Source organism: Tiliqua scincoides, chromosome 5 (genome assembly GCF_035046505.1).
Source record: "Tiliqua scincoides isolate rTilSci1 chromosome 5, rTilSci1.hap2, whole genome shotgun sequence".
NCBI lineage: Eukaryota > Metazoa > Chordata > Lepidosauria > Squamata > Scincidae > Tiliqua > Tiliqua scincoides.
The window spans coordinates 30,548,300-30,564,177 of NC_089825.1; the positions used below are offsets into that span (position 1 = coordinate 30,548,300).

General features: G+C 44.5%; 1 protein-coding gene across 4 annotated transcripts in view; it reads left to right on the forward strand.

The window, feature by feature from the left end:
* PHF14 (PHD finger protein 14) overlaps window positions 1-15,878 on the forward strand; it is a 157,283-nt gene that overhangs the window by 72,584 nt on the left and 68,821 nt on the right. The gene's annotated exons all lie outside the window — the stretch shown is intronic.

A 15,878-nucleotide genomic window follows, 5' to 3' on the forward strand; every position in this document is an offset into this window, starting at 1 on the left:
CAGTGTCTTTTCTAGTGGCTGTTTGCTGGTGTTCTGCATCTTTTCTGCCCCTTTCAGCTCAGTCGTTGTTAAATGCTTTTGTCCATTTAAATCAGGGGTGTCCAAAGTTTTTGGCAGGAGGGCCACATCATCTCTCTGACACTGCGTTGGGGGCCGGGGGGGGGAAGAATCAATTTACATTTAAAATTTGAATAAATTTACATAAGTTTACATAAATGAATATATTAAAGATGAACTTATATGAATAAATGAAGGTCTTGCACTTGCTCAAGACCTATAAAAGACCTGGCACAAAGCAAGGCCAGCATTTCCTTCGCTGCCTCTGCTGCATCACAGATGTGAAACAGAGAGCAGTGGAGGGAGCCCTCATCCCACAGCTCCCATGAGAGGTCAAACAGTCGCCCTCACGCTGAAAGCAGTTGCATCAGGCCAGTGCGGGCTCCAACAAATCTCCAGAAGGCCAGAGGCTCATTGGAGACTGGGTGCTCCCTGAGGGCCGCATTGGGAGTCCTCGAGGGTCGCAAGTGGCCCCAGGGCCAGGTTTTGGGCACCCCTGATTTAAATGATCTATCTGCCATAATAGCACACATACTCAACCTGTATACTTGATAGCGCAAGTATTGTTTAAAACGAAAAAAGGTTTCAGACCATTTTTTTGCTGGCAGATAGGTGGACTTGACAATAAAGTGTGCTTTATATTTCTTCTAGTGACGTGGTGACAGAACTATAAAGGGATTGTAATTAGTACTTTTGAACAGCCATGAATGCTTTCTGGTGGACACTTTAAATGGAACATTTCTGAAATGCTCCTTGTGAACATGGGAATCACAAGTATGAATATTATTTTGAGAAAGATGAAGATACTTCCTTATATCTGTCGTAATGGATTCATTTTATGAGCACAGAAAACCTAACAGCAGATATGAATTTATGGTGGAGAGATGTTTTTATATGAACGAAATACTGCACCCAAACTTCACTTACTGTCTAATAGTACTACTACAGTCTGCAAACAGCAAATCCATACAATTGTGTTTTGGGGCATTTCAAACTGGTAATGAAACCTACCAATATCATTTGGCATTAAACACAGTGGTATCCTTATGCAAGTGAACAGCACAACTAAGGGGGCATACGGAAATGTGTTTTCCTAGGGATTTTTTTAAAAGTACTATTTGTGTACTTCAGAACTGGATGAGGTCGAGAAAGATCTTAGGAAAAATTACATATATTTAAAATGAAAGAGCAAGGCGAATGGTACATAAGTTTGCCTGCAATCCTAACTGGACTTACCTGAGAGTAAGCCCCATTGAACAAAATAGGACTTACTTCTGAGTAGACCTGGTTAGGATTGTGCCCTTTGTCCTTAGCCACTGCTATAAGACAAAGCTGTGTAACATTCTCCTTGCTTTTTCATTTTAAATACAGTGGTGCCTTGCAAAACGAAATTAATTCGTTCCGCAAGTCCTTTCGTTATGCGAGTTTTTCGTTTTACGAAGCGCGTTTTCCCATAGGAATGCATTGAAATTTAATTAATGCATTCCTATGGGCAAGAAAAGTCAGAACAAAGTCAAATTTGGTTTACAAAGTGTTTAGTAAGTGCTCTTTAAAGGCATGCATACTGTACTGAGGATTTCAAAAACGGGGGGGGGATGCTGAGTGGGGAGCTTGAAGGCTGTAATCCTGTGCACACTTTCCTGGGAGCAAGCACAATGGGACTTACTTACATAAACTGACATGAAGATCCTCCCCTTACTAGGGTGGACTGGATCATAAACTGACATGAAGATCCTCCCCTTACTAGGGTGGACGGGATCATGAACTGACATGAAGATCCTCCCCTTACTAGGGTGGACGGGATCATGAACTGACATGAAGATCCTCCCCTTACTAGGGTGAACGGGGTCATAAACTGACATGAAGATCCTCCCCTTACTAGGGTGGACAGGATCATGAACGGACATGAAGATCCTCCCCTTACTAGGGTGAACGGGGTCATAAACTGACATGAAGATCCTCCCCTTACTAGGGTGAACGGGATCATAAACTTACATGAAGATCCTCCCCTTACTAGGGTGGACAGGATCATGAACGGACATGAAGATCCTCCCCTTACTAGGGTGGACTGGATCATGAACTGACATGAAGATCCTCCCCTTACTAGGGTGAATGGGGTCATAAACTGACATGAAGATCCTCCCCTTACTAGGGTGGACAGGATCATGAACGGACATGAAGATCCTCCCCTTACTAGGGTGAACGGAGTCATAAACTGACATGAAGATCCTCCCCTTACTAGGGTGAACGGGGTCATAAACTTACATGAAGATCCTCCCCTTACTAGGGTGAACGGGATCATGAACTGACATGAAGATCCTCCCCTTACTAGGGTGAACGGGGTCATGAACGGACATGAAGATCCTCCCCTTACTAGGGTGGACGGGATCATAAACTGACATGAAGATCTTCCCCTTAAAACAAATTAAGACGCGTGCAGACGCGTGTGGCCTCTGGGAACCAAGTGCCTCGGGAATTAAGTGCCAGGTAAGGCACAAGAGTTTAGCATCTGGGCGAGGAGAAGGCAAGGAGACCTCTGAGTTTTGGAGAAGGAGAGGAGGAGGAGGAGCAGGAAGAGGAGGTAAGTGTACTCATTCTAACGCTTTGTCTTTCTAACTCCCTGTCTTCTAACTTTAACCTTACCTTTAAAGCAACCTTAAATCAAAATTGAAAGTTAGCACCTAAGGGAGGTACATAGGGCTACTCTGAGCAGGAGCAGAGTCCTACTCGTGAGTAAGAGCAGGGTCCTACTCGTGAGTAAGAGCCCAAGGGTCAGGCATTTAAATCAAAGTTGAAAGTTAGCTGCACCTAAGGTAGCACTTAATCGAAGGAAGGGAGGAGGATAAAGTGGAAAGCAGGTTTTCTACTTGTTTAAATTAAACCTATACTTAACCCAGGTTAAACCTAATCTAAGTTAGAACATAACCTAAACAGGTCAGTAAATTGGGACACAGGATCTAGAGAGCAATAAATAATTAAACAAACCCAAATAAAAACTAGCTTGAGGTTACAAAAACAGTCCAGCCTAAGAGAACAGAACTAGGAGGGAAAGGACCTAGGAAGGGCCAGTTCCCAACCCATTAAGAGCCCCACTAGGCTAATCCAAGCAGTCCATTCAGGAGCCTGCAGAGTAGGTCACGCCCATCAGCAGCCATTTGCCTTCCTGAGCTTTTGTAAACTCACCTGGGAAGGCCAGCCCCCTTTCAATCAGGAAGGAAGGAGGGGGGAGGAGCCAGCCAGGAGTATAAAGCTAGGCGGGCCATCGCGTGAGGCTCTCTGCAGACGCGTGTGGCCTCTGGGAACCAAGTGCCTCGGGAATTAAGTGCCAGGTAAGGCACAAGAGTTTAGCATCTGGGCGAGTTCAGCAGCAGGGCGAGGAGGCCAGGGCCCCATACACTGCCCTTCCTCTTCCCTAGAGAAAAGGGCTGCTATCCAGTGTACGGTGTTTAAAAGGACCCCTAAATAAAACAACAACAACAACAAAAAGCTATGCAGTCAGACAGCCAGCAGCAGGGTGGGGGCTATCCAGTGTTCTGCATCGAGTGCCACATGTATGATTATATGCCTCTGGGGCATAAGTCATGGGTGTGTCCTCGATGCAAGGAGCTCCAGGCTCTCAGGGAACGCGTCCGCTCCCTTGAAGCCTTGGTGGCCGACCTGGAGAAGCGCAGGCAGCCAGAGGAGGACCGTGGGGAGACTTCCGGGGATGATCAGGCTTCGTCCCAACCTCAGGCGTGCAGCTCCTCGGCTGCCCGGGTGGGAAGTCTCGGGACTGGAGGACGTCATCCTGGAGAGGAGGGAAACAATCCCCTAGGGGGGACCCTTTCTCCAGGGGATGGGCCGGTATCCGAGCGCACTCGGGATACTCCTCGGCGGGAGGGGGGTCGGGGGCTTCTTGTAGTGGGGGATTCGATTATTAGAAACATAGAGAGGGGGGTTTGCGACGGATGTGAGGACCGCATGGTGACTTGCCTGCCTGGTGCGAAGGTTGCGGACATCACTTCTCGTCTAGACAGGCTGGTAGACAGTGCTGGGGGAGAGGTAGCGGCTGTGGTGCATGTCGGCACCAACGATGTGGGCAAGTGTAGCTGGGAGGTCCTGGAGGCCAAATTTAGGCTTTTAGGCAGGAAGCTGAAAGCCAGGACCTCAAAGGTAGCGTTCTCTGAAGTGCTACCTGTTCCACGCGCAGGGCCAGCTAGGCAGGCGGAGATCAGGGGTCTCAATGCGTGGATGAGACGGTGGTGTAGGGAGGAGGGGTTTAGATTTGTTAGGCACTGGGGAACGTTTTGGGACAAGCGGGGCCTGTACAAGAGGGACGGGCTCCATTTGAACCAGAATGGAACCAGACTGCTGGCGCATAACATTAAAAAGGTGGCAGAGCAGCTTTTAAACTGATCCCTGGGGGAAGGCCGACAGGAGCCGAGGGGCATCCGGTTCGGGACTCCTCATCCCTATGGGATGAGGATGGGGAGGTTAGAGAACAACAAGACAAAGGCAGGGTAGGAGAAGAAATTGGGAAAGGTAGGGTGATGGGATGTGATAGACGGTTTGGCACAATGAGAGGATGCGGCGACAAAGGAGCGAATAAGCAGCCCATCCTGGGGCATTCCGTGTATAAATGCTTTTATGCGAATGCCCGAAGTCTACGAGCAAAGGTGGGAGAACTGGAATGTCTGGTGACAAGGGAAAATATTGACATAGTGGGCGTAACGGAAACCTGGTGGAATGCGGAGAATCAGTGGGATACCGCAATCCCGGGCTATAAACTCTACAGGAGGGACAGGCAGGGGCGTGTTGGAGGTGGGGTGGCCCTCTATGTTAAGGAAGGGATAGAATCCAGCAAAGTAGAGATTGAAGGTGGGTCCGACTCCACCGTAGAATCTCTGTGGGTTAAATTACCAAGCTTGTGCAGCGATGTAATACTGGGGGCGTGCTATCGTCCTCCAGACCAGAAATCTGATGGGGACCTTGAAATGAGGAAACAGATCAGGGAGGTGACAAGGAAGGATAGGGTTGTAATCATGGGGGACTTCAATTATCCTCATATTGACTGGGTCAATTTGTGTTCTGGTCACGATAAGGAAACCGGATTTCTTGACGTGCTAAATGACTGTGGCTTAGATCAGCTAGTCACGGAGCCCACCAGAGGACAGGTGACTCTGGATTTAATTTTGTGCGGTACGCAGGACCTGGTTAGAGATGTAAACGTTACTGAGCCATTGGGGAACAGTGATCATGCTGCGATCCGTTTTGACGTGCACGTTGGGGGAAAAATACCAGGCAAATCTCTAACAAAAACCCTTGACTTCCGACGGGCGGACTTCCCTCAAATGAGGAGGCTGGTTAGAAGGAGGTTGAAAGGGAGGGTAAAAAGAGTCCAGTCTCTCCAGAGTGCATGGAGGCTGCTTAAAACAACAGTAATAGAGGCCCAGCAGAGGTGTATACCGCAAAGAAAGAAGGGTTCCACTAAATCCAGGAGAGTGCCCGCATGGCTAACCAGCCAAGTTAGAGAGGCTGTGAAGGGCAAGGAAGCTTCCTTCCGTAAATGGAAGTCTTGCCCTAATGAAGAGAATAAAAAGGAACATAAACTGTGGCAAAAGAAATGTAAGAAGGTGATAGGGGAGGCCAAGCGAGACTATGAGGAACGCATGGCCAGCAACATTAAGGGGAATAATAAAAGCTTCTTCAAATATGTTAGAAGCAGGAAACCCGCCAGAGAAGCGGTTGGCCCTCTGGATGGTGAGGGAGGGAAAGGGGAGATAAAAGGAGACTTAGAGATGGCAGAGAAATTAAATGAGTTCTTTGCATCTGTCTTCACGGCAGAAGACCTCGGGCAGATACCGCTGCCTGAACGGCCCCTCCTGACCGAGGAGTTAAGTCAGATAGAGGTTAAAAGAGAAGATGTTTCAGACCTCATTGATAAATTAAAGATCAATAAGTCACCGGGCCCTGATGGCATACACCCAAGGGTTATTAAGGAATTGAAGAATGAAGTTGCAGATCTCTTGACTAAGGTATGCAACTTGTCCCTCAAAACGGCCACGGTGCCAGAAGATTGGAGGATAGCAAATGTCACGCCTATTTTTAAAAAGGGAAAGAGGGGGGACCCGGGAAACTATAGGCCGGTCAGCCTAACATCCATACCGGGTAAGATGGTGGAATGCTTCATCAAAGATAGGATCTCAAAACACATAGACGAACAGGCCTTGCTGAGGGAGAGTCAGCATGGCTTCTGTAAGGGTAAGTCTTGCCTCACGAACCTTATAGAATTCTTTGAAAAGGTCAACAGGCATGTGGATGCGGGAGAACCCGTGGACATTATATATCTGGACTTTCAGAAGGCGTTTGACACGGTCCCTCACCAAAGGCTACTGAAAAAACTCCACAGTCAGGGAATTAGAGGACAGGTCCTCTCGTGGATTGAGAACTGGTTGGAGGCCAGGAAGCAGAGAGTGGGTGTCAATGGGCAATTTTCACAATGGAGAGAGGTGAAAAGCGGTGTGCCCCAAGGATCTGTCCTGGGACCGGTGCTTTTCAACCTCTTCATAAATGACCTGGAGACAGGGTTGAGCAGTGAAGTGGCTAAGTTTGCAGACGACACCAAACTTTTCCGAGTGGTAAAGACCAGAAGTGATTGTGAGGAGCTCCAGAAGGATCTCACCAGACTGGCAGAATGGGCAGCAAAATGGCAGATGCGCTTCAATGTCAGTAAGTGTAAAGTCATGCACATTGGGGCAAAAAATCAAAACTTTAGATATAGGCTGATGGGTTCTGAGCTGTCTGTGACAGATCAGGAGAGAGATCTTGGGGTGGTGGTGGACAGGTCGATGAAAGTGTCGACCCAATGTGCGGCGGCAGTGAAGAAGGCCAATTCTATGCTTGGGATCATTAGGAAGGGTATTGAGAACAAAACGGTTAGTATTATAATGCCGTTGTACAAATCTATGGTAAGGCCACACCTGGAGTATTGTGTCCAGTTCTGGTCGCCGCATCTCAAGAAAGACATAGTGGAAATGGAAAAGGTGCAAAAGAGAGCGACTAAGATGATTACGGGGCTGGGGCACCTTCCTTATGAGGAAAGGCTACGGCATTTGGGCCTCTTCAGCCTAGAAAAGAGACGCTTGAGGGGGGACATGATTGAGACATACAAAATTATGCAGGGGATGGACAGAGTGGATAGGGAGATGCTCTTTACACTCTCACATAATACCAGAACCAGGGGACATCCACTAAAATTGAGTGTTGGGCGGGTTAGGACAGACAAAAGAAAATATTTCTTTACTCAGCGCGTGGTCGGTCTGTGGAACTCCTTGCCACAGGATGTGGTGCTGGCGTCTAGCCTAGATGCCTTTAAAAGGGGATTGGACGAGTTTCTGGAGGAAAAATCCATTATGGGGTACAAGCCATGATGTGTATGCGCAACCTCCTGATTTTAGAAATGGGTTAAGTCAGAATGCCAGATGTAGGGGAGGGCACCAGGATGAGGTCTCTTGTTATCTGGTGTGCTCCCTGGGGCATTTGGTGGGCCGCTGTGAGATACAGGAAGCTGGACTAGATGGGCCTATGGCCTGATCCAGTGGGGCTGTTCTTATGTTCTTATGTTATGTTCAAATCAAAGCAAAACAAAAAAAAAATTCATCTTGCAAAGCACAGGTCATAAAAATTTGTTGTGCGAGTTACCAAACTTCGCAAAACGCTTTCGTTCTACAAGTTTTTCGGTGCGCGAGGCATTCGTTATGCGAGGTACCACTGTATATGTAATTTTTTCCTAGGTTTTTTCTTGACCTAATCCAGTTCTGAAGTGCACATGTAGTATGCTGATTAGGATTGTGCCCTTAATCAACTGCAGATTGTAAATGCATTTTTTTAAAAATTCACATACCCTGCTATAGCTTCATTCACCTCACACCATACCATTTTACAGCCCATTTATGCAAGTTTAGGCAGTTGACACGTTTTATGCAATTTGTGCAAATTTACTCCGTTTTGTCAATGCGACATCTGCAGAATTGGAGATTGGTATCAGCTTGGGGTTTCGCAGTCAAACCCCCACAGATACGAAGGGCCCACTGTATAGAAAATGGTAATATAACCTCATTTCTTCTAAGTGAAAGGAGGTGCAGGAGATTGTTACATTCATTGGCAATGCTCTCCATTATAGTTCCTTGACTCTGTCCCATAACTGAGGAATGAAGATATGCACAGTAATAAATACATTGAGGTAATTTAAAGAGAAATTATAGCAGTAGCTTTTCTTTCAAGCGTTTGGTAGTTTATTGGCATATTTTTGAGTTGTTAATGTCACAGGTTGTGTAAAAAACAGCTTCTTAAAAATAAATCTTAATTTCTTGTACAGAATAGAAAGTGCTGCCAGAAATATTTTTTATTGGTCTCCAAAAGCTGCTTTTTGAAAAGCAGAAAAGAACCAACTTTATGTTTAAAATATTAGAATTATGGAATAAGCTCTATAGATTTGAGGACTGACTGTAAACATGGACACACATGCAGTTATACACATGTTTTAGATATGAAGAAGTACTTTTCATGATTTTCCACATATTCTTCGCTTAGATTCTGACATGCATGAACAGAAGGAGGCTTATACAAAAATGGTATCCTACCTCCTTTTCTCCACTGTATTCCCCTGCATTCCCTGAAAAGCAACTTCTGAAGAAGACCCTCCAGAATGGTGTGGGAGTTAGCTTAGGGAGTTGTGTGGAATGGGGGAATTGGTGCAAAAAAAGGGGGGGTTCAGTAGGCTGGTGAAAAAGGGAGGAGAAGATGAGAAGCCCATTTGCATGAGTCTTGTTCCACTCACAGAAGTCAGGATTCAAGGCATAATTAATGTGTGGTCTGGATGTAATAATGAGATAGTCACATACCTGCTGTTCACCATTTTGTGTGCTTAGGTTGGCTCTTTCCTTTTCCCCAAAAAGTGCATATGACGGTTCTTTTTGGTCTTGGTTTCTTTTAACAATCCTATTGCATGCTTCCTGGTTTTGGCATTCCAGCCTGCAATCATTCTTTACCAACTTTTCCGTTTCTTTTGTAACATTTCTTGTTTACCTTCTTATTTCTGAACTTTCTGAACTTATTTCTGAGCCATTAGTTATTTGATTTTTCTCTGTAAACCGCTTTGTGAACTTTTGTTGAAAAGCGGTATATAAATACTGTTAATAATAATTAAATACCTTCTTATTTCTGAACTTTAAGAGCCATCTCATTTTGCCATGCATGTGATTTAGGAGTCAGTTCACACCAGCTTTCCAAAGTTGAGAAAGGATAAGAAGAGTTCAACTGATTTGCCTATACAAATTGTTTCATGCTGTCATTCATTGAATCCTATGGCAATATCTTTCATGTTTTCTTTTCCTCTGAAGTACGAAACCTGCTGTCAGACTCTGCTTACATTCCTGTCTGAGGATTGCTAGATCCAAAGTAAAATTTGCAAGTGCCTTTTATTTTCTCTTCGTTCAAAATGTATGCATTAAAGCACCAGATGCAACTACCAGCATGAAGGCACAGTTCAAGGCCATGTTGGTTGCTCTCAAAATCTAATCAGAACTCTTGCAGTTTTCCAGAAGTTTTCTTGCAGTGATTGAGTTGAAGAGTTAACTAAGAAACACTGGAATCATAGTGGAGTTATTGGCATTTGCCGCTTTGCCATATACAAATGGAGAGCCATCATATAAATGGCAATGTGCCATTATCTCACCAGATTTTTCAATGATGCCATCCTAATGAATACAGAAGAACAAGTAAATAAAAGAAGCTAGTTGGCCTGTTTTAAAAGACTGCTTCACAAAAAGGTGATACTTTTTAGTTGCTAGTCAGCGTCTCCCCTTCCTGACAGGTCACAAGAAGTATCATCAGCATGGTTCTCAAACTTTTCCGGCTCGCGCCTCCCCTGATCCTTGTGGCCATTGGCCACGGCTCCCCATTACAACACCTCACCTCAGTTACCCCCAAAATGGGAATGAAGGTGTTATAATTATACACTAGAAACAAAAAAAACTGCCAGCACTCTGAGGCTGCAATCCTAACCACACTTACCTGAGAGTAAGCCCCATTGAGCCCCAAAATAGGACTTACTTCTGAGTAGACCTGGTTAGGGTTGTGCCCTGAGTTTGTTAGCAGCATACCTAGAGGGTTTGGGAAAGGGAGGGGGGAAGTGATGAATTTGCTGGGGGAGGGGAAGACTTTGTTTTGTGTGTATCTGCTAATTGCAAACTGATGCAAACTGAGACCTAGAGACTGTTTGGCTGCAATCCTCTGCTCACTTTCCTGGGAGTAAGTCCCATTGAACACAATAGGACTTACTTCTGAGTAGACCTAGCTAAGATTGTGCCTTTTGTCTTACAACAGCAGCCAATAGAGTACCCCTCCCCCCAAAAGGAGGCAGGAGGAAAAAGGGGAATGGCTAAAAAGGAATGGGGATTTTTATTTTTAGTCAACTTTTGGAGACAAAGCCATCAAGAGTGGCTTTTTTCTTTTTTGAAGGGAGAGGAAAAAGAGAAAGGTGAGGATCCTTGGTTAAGCTGACACAGACCCCAAGCCTATGTAGGTCTACTCAGAAGTAAGTCCCATTTGAGTCAATAGGGCTTATTCCCAGGAAAGTGTGGAAAGGATTGCAGCCACACAGAGCAAGATTACAACTCACCCACTCACAGTAGATGGGGGCTGCTCACACACATACACCCAACTTGCAGATGCCACCCCCTTCCCCCCAGGCAAGACAGAGGAATGCAGGCTGGGGCATTTGGACACCCCCCACTAAGAGCAGGCTGGCTCCCTCCTTCGCTGAGCTTACTCTTCCCTCCCAGTTTGAAGCCTGTCAGGAGCGCACCCTGTGCTGATGAGATGCAGCTCCTCCGCACTCTTCTCCTCCCCTCCAACCTTGACCAATCCCAGGACACCGAGGGTGAGGGGCACACTGGGAAATGTAGTCCCTGGGGCAAGGTTGCACATGGAGAGAGCTCCATGATGAGATGCGGCACCTCTGCCGTTGCCCAGCCAGCCTTCTTTCCCACCTCCCCCACCATGTTTCACATGCCCTCCCAGCCTCAAGCTGCCCCACCCACCTCTTTCACAGCTGCAGAAAAGCAGCAAGTCAGCAGGCAGCAGGTGCAGCACAGCAGAGCTCTGCAGAATCAGCTGCAGCCACCTCTCTCTCCAGATGCCTCACGACGCCCCTATCAGCTAGCCACACCTCCCTCGGGAGGCGGGACGCACAGATTGAATACCTCAGCCATAGGGTAAAGAGTTCTGCATACGGCAAGCTTGCTCTTTTTGTATAATCATGTCAGTTTCCATTGAAATCTTTTATATAGATCCCTGTTCCACACTTAAATGGCAGTTTCTATTTGAAGCACAGAGAATGAAGAAAAATGGACATTGTGTAACTGCTAACTCACTTCCAGATATACTTAGAAGTGAAACAGTAATCCAAAATGGTCTCTCTTCATTCAGAATCTACTATAATGTTGAAATGTTTCGTAAGAGAGTGGAGCTGTTAAGACTGGTAAATGTTAATCCTTTTTTTTCTTATCACTTTACTGTGTAGATACTCTTCATGAGACACTACTCTGCCACAAGTCATCCTCGGATGCAGTCCTGGAAACTTCTTTTATTAATATGCTTTTAAGCTGTGGATAAGACATTCAATAGAATACAAACTAAAGGAAAGCAGTCTGTTGTCCCCACCATACTCGTAGCCAAGACAAAAAGTTGAGTTTGCTTGCCAGGTTTTGTAGAACGTACCCAATTGGTATATTATTTGGACTGACAAGGCAGTTAATATACTTGATATTTTTTCTTTGCACTAATCAGGCACGTTTGATATATGCGTTGCTGGAAAATACTGGATAAATGTCTTGTCAGAATTGTTCTATTAAGTAATTTTGTCTCCTGTTGTGATTCCTTGGCAAATGATGATGTACACTACTTGGACTCACTGAAGAGTGACAGAGCCTATGGGACTTAAATACTTTATGTGATGTTATTGAATGGAAAAAAGCAGTGCTTTGTCATTTGTTGGCTGCTCTACTTTTTGTGCCTCCTAATGAGAATTTTCTTATATAAAATAATGTGTTGCGGAATGGAATGTAAACAGCTTGTTTCTCTGTAAAAATGTTCAGTGCGGTGGCAATGAGATATATGTAAAACATTTGACACACTCCCATTCTGAAATAACAGTTTTGCTGTAGAAAAATTGGTGATGTACTTATTAGTGTGAACTAATTGATTTTATTTCAAACATTCAGTGGACAAACAAAAACGTATCCTCGCTTTGCCTGTGTATCATTTTTGAAAACCCAAAGCATGGTGAGGTTGTCTCATTGAGTTTGTGTATTATTGGTGGTGAAGATGGTTCCTCCCAAGCCAAGAATTGTATGGGTGAAAATCCAGCATTGCTAGACGTGCTGAGTAACTTGTGTGCTTCAGCATAAGATTTGTATTTTTTTTTTCAAACAGTTCACTTGATAGTGGAAAAATATTTTCTTATTAATTTTGCCCTTGTTTGAAAAGAAACTGAATAAAATGCATTTGTACCCATAATGTTGCAGTATATAGTCTGTGATCCAACAAAGATATATATATATCTTATATGTATATATTCTTGGGAGAACTGTAAGGTTCCTTGGAAGTTTTCATTGTGTGTCTTCTAATCTCTGAAGAGGCAAGCAACATTTTAAACTGAAAAGTAGTTTGGCTCGTCATTATTGCAAAAAAAGAAAAAGAAAAGTCAGTGATACCTCGCTGTGTGGTGATCGCCTTATTTGAACTTATTGCTTATTGTATGAGAACCACAGTATTAGACACTCTTAATGTATGATACTAAGATGGTCTCTTGGAGCATATTATAAGGAATATATTTCCTTTTAAAATATGTTTTATAATAGTTAATAAGAAATGGAAATAAGAATAAGAGCTGTATACATTTTTTTTAAAATGATCTGCTAGCATCATTGTGCTTGTGGTTGTGGTTACAGGCTGTGGTTACAGGCTGTACGATATTTGGATATGTTCAATAAAATAACTTTATATAATCATACTGTTTGAAATAAACATTTTTTTCAATTAATTAATCATCTGTTAAGATGAATAGAATCATCTATAGGTGATGCCTTGGTATCTGCAGATTTGGTATTCACTGATTTGACTCACCACTGATACTGGGATCCTTGTAACAAGAAAAAAAGGCACCAAAATCCAATTTTTTACTTTGTGCTGTTAGATTGCACCAGTTGAAAGCTTCTTGGGGTTAAAGTGAGCTTTGAAGACCCACTTCTGGATTCCTTGCTTCTCCATTGTCCTCCCAAATGCATCGGTATTGGCGCTATACCACATTCAGCCACTGGGATGGGGTGAATAATGGGATCTAATGGAATGAAATTATTCTGTTAGGAGCAATGCAGGAGCAAGAAACCTGGAAGTGGATCTTTAAAGCTACTATTCCACTGATCTGGTATCCACTGACTTTTTTTTATCCACTGGGAGTTCCGGAACGGCACCCCAGTGGATAATGAGGCATAACCTGTATTAAGATCACCTATTAATTACTTTGTCATCTATTAAGATGAGTTTGGGATTTAAATATGCCCATGAGGATCAGCTGAAAAGAGACTACATATATCAGTGGTTTGGCTGTGACTTGGTATAAATATGGGCATACATTACACCAGATATAAAGCTCGTCTTTCTTCAAGAAATGTGTATTGTGTTACTTTTTTTTCAATCCAACATAAAACGCAAAATTCATGCATAGCTTCTAATAGTACCGGCTTCTCCTGAGTACAGTTTATGTAGCATGTATTTTTTTAAAAATAAATATCTGGTTGGTGATCCCTAAGTACTTTCTTGACGTTTAAAGTTAAGTAATCACTAGAAAACTTATTTTGACTTTCCATGCATCAATCAGTCTTGTGCTAATAGAGACGCTTTCAGTGTAATTGTGAAGTTTCTATTCTTGTGTTGATTTTTATTTTATTTTATTGCACATTGCCTTGGGCAGTTTCGTAGAAAGCCAGCTGATAAACTTTTAATTTCTTTTTTTCTATATTATATACCTTATTTAATTTAGGGCACAATCCTAACCTATTTTCTAGCACCGAGGAAAGGGCAATGCAACTCCAAGGTAAGGGAACAAATATGGCCTTATCTTGAAGACGCTTCCATGACTGCCCCCCAGCTGCATGATGCAGCACATGCCCCACTGGCACAGCTATGCCAGCTCTGGAAAATTGTTTAGGATTGCGCCCTTATTTACATATATACATTTACTTTGGAGTAGGAAGCCCCTGTATGCCTGAAAAGGGATGGAATAAATGGGGAAACCCTTTGCATACAAGTTCCTAATATGCATTGCAGTTCATGTAGAATTCTGAGTTTTGGAGGGCTCTTGGAAGAAGCCGTAAATAGGCTGGTGTGCAGATTAGTGTTTTGTTTGTAGTTGGTAATGCTGTACTTTAATGCTTGTGTGAATGCTTATTTTTTCTCATTCATACATAATTTCATTTATGTAAGTGAATTGCTTGCACTATGTCATAAATCATTTCTTATTTTCTGTGTGAAAACAATTCTTTATGCATCTCTGTAGGGTAAATATCCTCTTCATATTACTTTTATGCTTATTATAATATTACTTTAAATAGGTAACTGGTATAGCACTTTTGAAGTACAGCGCAATCCTAACCTACCCTGGAGTAGGCAGGCTGGCAGGCTTGTGCTGCATCCAAGGCAGGATTGGGGCTGAAAGTGGCTCAACCCAGGCAAGGGGAAATTGCTTCCCCTTACCCCAGGTAAAGTGGCAGCAGCCCCAGTGGGGCCACTCAGATCTCAAGAGGCTACTCGGCTACCTCAAAAGGTAGTGCAAATCTGAGCAGCCCGGAACTGCCCCAGGCCGCCTGGGAACAGTGTTAGGATTCGGCATAACTGCCGGATCCTGACCCCGCCTACCACTCCCTGCCTGCCCCCAGCTCTCCCTGTGCTGCGAAACGCCTCCCTCCCGCCTCCTCCACCCATGGACCCCAGACCCCTGCGTTAATTGAGCTCAGCCAACACAACCCACCATGTCCCCACGGTCATGTTAGGATTGTGCCTGAATGTATGAAATAACAAAAACAGTATAGGGAAGTTTTTTTACTACTACTTTAACCATGTTGTGGTCTAACACCTATGATCCAATCCTATCTGAAATGCACACTGGTGGAATGCATGTTCCACCAGAGTGGGCTGCCAAAAAACAACCATAAAGTGCTTTGCAGCAGTACAAAGCAGGAAGCATGCTGGCAGGAAAGCCAGAGCTATCCCCCGGGCACTGGCAGCCATCAGGAGGTTTACCAGAGCAAGTAAGCCTGGCACAGGGGTTGGAACAGAATGGGGAAGGGATGGGGCAGAATGGGGTGTGAGGTGGGTGGATCAGGCCCAGGAGAGGGGTTGGATCAACGATGGCAACACATGCCAAATCCTGAATGTCTTCCTGTGCCTGATCCACTGCAATATTGCTGGTACAAGTCTGAGTTGCCCCATAGCGGCTGCTGGTGCTTATGTGGGGCAAAGAGACCAATGGTCCTTTACCCTAAGGAGACCTCCAGCAGCCAACCCCCCCCCCCCCCGGAAGCAGCAGAGCCTGCACCAGTGCCATTGCATCACTGTGTGGAAAGGTGGGATTTGGCTGCCCAAGCAACCGTACTTAAGGCTAGCTCAGCCATGAAGCAGAATAGAAGTGGTAGTGCTACAAGGCAAATTTGTGAAGATTGCCTGGCTCAGTTGCTTCTCCTCCTTGTTTTGCTCTCTAGATTTGAAAGGAAAAAGATGTG